Raw genomic sequence first — 5,849 nt, forward strand, 5'->3', positions numbered from 1 at the left:
TGTCCATGGGGATTGAGAGGCCCCACCCTCCTCCAGGAAGGTGCAGGGGCCCACGCTCTGCCTTGGGAAAGTCTGGGAGGCACTCATTTCAGGAACTCCCAGGCCCACAGCACTAATCCCTGCAGCTTCAGGGGAAAGAACATTCCTATTTTAAGAGGCCCTGGGTAACGTGCTCACCCAGGTCTGAGTCACTGCTCCTCTTTAAGGTTTGTGAAAGAAATATATTTCTCAGCCTTTAGCTTTGCAGGCCTTATTTTCCACAGCCTCAATGATCAACTGGTTTACCACAAAATGTAAAAGGAGCTAGTGAGGCAATCGTAAGGAAGTTATAGTGTCTGGAATTATAATAACAGAGGCAAAGCTAAGAGTTATATGAGATCTAAAAATAAGTCACTAACCATATCCTACTTCCTCTAACATGCATACATAGGTAGCTAGAAGAGAAAACCACCCATAGTTCAAAAGAATCAATAAAGAACACTGTGATTAACCACAGCCCACCCCGTCACAAAGAAGTATTCCTACCCCCTTATGAACAGGCTTTTACCCAATAAGGATTATTCATTGGAAGGTAATTCATCACTGCTAAACTTGAGAGTATAGAACCACCAGGGGTCAGCTGTCACAGCAGTAATTAGAATAATAGAATATCACATTACATCCATGGTATTTGGTACCTTTTCTGTAAACCACTGCAGGTGAGTGTGAGTTATTCCACAGAGTTTCCCTTCAAATACATGTATTTCTTCCTCATCAGCAAACTACTGTTTAAACAACTTTGTGTTTTAATATAAACATAAATAATAATAACAGCTTATACTGATTGTACATTTACACAATAACTCACTATTAACTCACTTCATCCTTATAGCAAACTTACCCCTTCTTACACATGAAAAAAAACAGAGGTTTAGAGAGATGAAATAACTCGACCCAAACCACAGCATTCAAAAGTGTTAAGAGTGTAGGTTAGAATTCAGATCTTCCAAGCTAGTCACTTTAAGAACTTAATCACATTCCTCTGCTGTTGTTTACAAGCCAAATTTTGAATGGTAAGAGTTGCAATCTTTATTCTCATGGTAAATTTTCAAACCCCTAATTAGTCAAGCTTTTTCACACATTAAAAATGACTTCAGGTAAAATTAAAAAACTAAAAAATTTGAACCCTCTTCTCAGACTTTGGTATTTAATACCACATTCTGGGTGTGGCTCAGCACCCCAAGTCACTGGTTCAGAGGATCACAAACTCCCAAGCTCCTTTTCATTTTTTTTCCTTTTAGAAAAAGTGACCAGATCTCAATGGAATGATCCTGGCTCCAAGTTATAAGCTCCTAATTCTTTAGGACTACCTTGGTATCTGTATTTGTTTACTAGTGCCGCCCTACCAACGTACCACACTGCATGGCCTAAACACCAGAAAATTATTTTTTCACTATTCTGGAGGTCGGAAGTCAGAGATGGCAAGGTGTTGGCAGGGTTGGTTTCTTCTGAGGCCTTCCTCCTTAGCTTAGATACTGTCTTCTCCCTGTGTCTCCATAACATCTTCCCTCTATACCTATGGCCTCATTTCCTCTTCTCACAAGGACACCAGTCATATTGGATTAGGACCTACCCTAATGATCTCCTTTTACCTTAATTATCTCTATAAAAGTCCCTATACCCAAATACAGCTACATTCTGAGGTACTGGGGTTAAGAATTTTAACATATGAATTTGTTGGGGGGGTGGGACAAAACACAATTCAGTCCATGACAGTATCCCAAAAATTTCCTTTTACAAAGCTGTCTATGTTGTATAATATAAATGCTTTCGACCCTGACAACAAGGAGTTTAAACTACTGCTTACTCTATAAATGCTTTTGTTACCTCCCTATAATAATATAAATACATTTTTCTGTGACCAAACCATAGTTTTTATTCAGTGTTATCAGCAATATTAACTATATTGTAATTTTCATCTTAGAAGACATCATGAATCTCATTTGTAAAAAAGAAAAATTACATAAAATGTTTTTTGCCAATTGTGAATTATCAATAGTAAAATCAAATTCTAGATTTTTAAAAAATGTATTGAGACCAATAACATCTTCTTAAATTATTATTGTTATATGTCTGGCACTTAAAAGAGAATAACCGCTAGTCAAAATATAGCACAGCATAACTTACCCTGGGCTCTCAACATATGTCACAATCCCTGGTCATTCCATGTCAAGATTCAAAATGACCTGACAAGAGGCAGTTCAGATTTATATGGTTATATCAATAGAAAATCTATCATTATGGGGTGCCTATTTGTTTCACATATTAAGCTAGGTTCATATGGATTAAGTCATTTATCCCCTCAAAAATCCCCACAAGAGAGATATTATTGTCTCTGCTTTACCAGTAAATAAGTAGAATCTTAGAAAGATTAAGTAAATTGTCCAAGGTCACACAGCTCACAAAGAGTCAAGACTTAGATGTCAAGTCTTACATGTGAACCTAGTCAGTCTCATCTGACTCCAGAAACTTTTTTTTCTTGCCACCACATGTTGCTTCTTTGACTTCTTAAAACATATAACAATGTACTCTCAGTGGCTCAGCAGCTCAAAACATTTTCTGGGCCATAAAAATATCCAATCTAGTTTCATCAATGGTTAGTTTTGGTAAATAAAATAACATCATCTTTGTTTCTATGTTTTAGCTGCAAAATAAATCATAGGGTATTCATCATCAGAAATTTAAAATTTATCTGTCTTTGGGTGGTGATGAATACTAAGGTTATGTAAAACGACAATGGACACATTTAGTTTTCATAGAAAAAGTTAATTATATTAAGCAAACCTAGTGAGAAATCACAAGCTCCCTTGTAACATCTCCAGAAGGCAGTCCTGTGTCCCTTCATAACACTAAATTTTGGTCTGTTTTGTGCCCTGGCTTCCCAGGCAACATTGTAAATGTGTTGATTGCAGGAACCCTTTCTTACGCTCCTCTGTGTTATCCTGCAGTGCTAATCACAGTGCCTTCCCCAGAGCAGGAGCTCGCTAACATCTCAGGTTTAAAGTCTTTACAAAATGACCACCAAGAGAAGCCCATTAAAGAACTTGGTGATGAGCATCACAATTGTGCAATGGGGCATCTCAGAAATTCTTAAACTGGCCGTTGAGACAGCTTACTTGCTCTAGGAGGTCAGATGTGAGTTTTCCAGAGCTTTGATTTATTAATCTTAAATGCCTAAGGGATGCCTGATCACGGTGGGGGTGAAGCGTGTCGTTCTAATAATTGTGCGATTTCATCTGCTTATGTAAAGTAAAAGGTGTCAGAAATTTTAAAAGGTCCCATTTAGGAGCCCCAAAGGCAGTCCTGAATAGAGAATGATTCTGCGTGGGGCCTCATCAATGGCCCGAGAGAAGGCAACTAAAGCCCCGAGTCAGTCCGAGGTCACCAGCATAACTAGAAGTGCCTTCCCCATTCCTCCTGTTGCTTCTTATCTTTTTCCTTAGCAGGACCCCACTGTCTTGACCAAAGAGTAGATTACTGAAGTTATACAAATAGGAAAAAGCAAGGTAGTTATTTATATCTAGAGCTTTACTCTAAGAACTATGTAACCAGCTACACATAGTTTTTCACCTAGAAGTAAAAATTAACAGTAACTCAAAGTAACAAATAAATACACTTAGTAATTAAGGATAAGCCACAGGGTCCCTTGGCAAATATAACAGAAACCCTGATGCCAGAGATAAAGAGGTCTTTCTCAAAGAAAAGCTTTGTCTTCAAAAGATAGGACGAACAGTGAGAACATGATTAGATGGATGCTGGTAGATCTAGTCACCAGGAAAAAAGGCTTTGTTCCGGGAGCATGCTATGATGAACAAAATCGCTCTTTAGTCTGGTGTCTCCTTTCAGTTCAGGACATCTGCCTACGAGTCTGCCCTGGGCCTTTATATCTTTCCCAGAGTGACTCTGGGCACCTCTTCTCAAGCTTTCTACGTCCAGAGAACTAAGAAATATACAACATTGCTCAACCTATGGAGAAAGGGCTTTGAGAATGGTTAGCAGATGAGATGAGCTTATTGAGTTACTGATCCTTTCGAGAGACAGAGATATCTTGATGTGGAGTTGAAGGCATTTAGAAAGCAAACAAATTCTAGGGATTTAGGTGGTTCCCTCTGCAATGTCCAGTAGCCTAGGCCAACTACAGATTGGTAGGAAGCTCTTACCCTTCCTTCCCAGGAAACCTTTAGCTGCATCATCCCCTCAAGGAGGTTATAAATGCACTGGGACCTAGAAGCAGAAGTAGAGATGGAGGAGATGGAAGCATCTTTGCTGAGGATCGGTGAGCAGTGAGCGGCTTCAGGAGCATCTTTAGGAGTCAGCAACATGGCAGAAGACATCAAGAACTCCCACACTGCCCTTTTTAACAGCCGCTTCCCCAACCAAAACCAGACCAGGAACTATAGGCAGACCTGCCTGGACTTCACTGCTGTGAGATGACAATGACTGCTAAAAGGGGTGATGTCTCCCTGTGCAGATGGTACTGGCGTGCGTACAGGTTCCTCTGCCCCATATCCCAGATGTGCACCTGGAATGACCACCTGGCAGAAGGCACATCTCCTGGGAAGATCTGAACTGGTCATACCCCTCCTATCCTCTGTCCTCCATCCTTGTCCTAGGGAGGTGAAGGGGGACGAAGGGGGACCTGGGTACATCCCCCCCTGGGATCCTGAATCATGCTTAACTACTAATATATACTTGTAAAAGTAAAAAAATATATATTAAAAAATTAAAATGTAGAAATGGAGGGCAATGAAAAGAAAAATATCTTTCTGGTAAAACTCCTTTAAATCTGAGTTATCTTTCCTCAGGAGATACAGGTTTGCAGAAATTGCTGATTTAGACTAGGGAAGAAGGCCACATATTTGGAAAAGCAAAATAAGCAAAAATAAGAACAAGAAGGTGAAATCTGAGGTGCAAAGTATGACAGAAGATAGAACCTGGATTATCTAAACCACAGCCAGTGATGTCTGTGAACACACTGTCCTTGCGTAGACTCAGAATATCACCTAGCACAGAGCAAGCCTCCAGAACAGCAATTCTAGAAAGTGCAAGAGGACACTAGGGGCTCCAGAAGAAGTGAGTCACACCAAAGCCATTGCTACACAGCTAACCCACCCCTTTCATCAAGGCAGAAATTACTCCATTATTAGCCACAGCTTCCATGATCTCATTAACAACGATATTAGGAATCTGCTCTTCCTATAGGAGGGAAGATTGAAACTGTGCCACGAATTATTTCACCCAGAACATTTCAGTCTGATTGGATGGATGGCAAAGGGGAAGAAAACCTGTTTCCCCATGGCAGTTTCCATAATCCTGTTGTTGGGAGGAGACTTGTGTGATGGGAACTGAGATGTGTCCTGATGTGCAGTAGTCCAGAAAGAGGCCTCAACCTAGAGAGCCTAAAAGTCTGGATAATGTTTGAGACACTTTCATTGCAAGTGAGCAGCTTGGCCACCAGGCAGTTATGAGCTTATAGAAACTAAAAGTTCAAGCATATGTCTGGTTGGTCCATAGATGGATTCAGGACTCAAATAATATGATCAGGACCTGGCTTTATTTCCCTACCTCCAATTAGTCCTGCCTTTCCCAGTCTCAAGTCCCACATAATGGCACTGGCAGAACAGACCTCTCAGCCTCTCAGGGACCCAGCCCAGAATACCAGAGTAAGAGTTCTATTCCCAGCAAAAATCTCAGAGCATCTGATTTGGTCACATGTTCACCTGCAATCCTAGACTGTGGCCTGGACTATGGGATCAGATGAAATCAGGTACCCTAAAGCCACAAAGACTGAGTTAGAAAAATTCAAACCA

At 40.5% G+C, this 5,849-nt stretch overlaps 1 pseudogene; it reads left to right on the forward strand.

The window, feature by feature from the left end:
- The first annotated feature begins 4,359 nt into the window (after positions 1-4,359).
- LOC150008465 (cytochrome c oxidase subunit 6B1 pseudogene) lies at positions 4,360-4,607 on the forward strand (annotated as a pseudogene).
- Positions 4,608-5,849: the final 1,242 nt, after the last annotated feature.

Source organism: Furipterus horrens, unplaced genomic scaffold (assembly GCF_987537825.1).
Source record: "Furipterus horrens unplaced genomic scaffold, mFurHor1.1.pri manual_scaffold_5, whole genome shotgun sequence".
Classification (NCBI taxonomy): Eukaryota; Metazoa; Chordata; class Mammalia; order Chiroptera; family Furipteridae; genus Furipterus; species Furipterus horrens.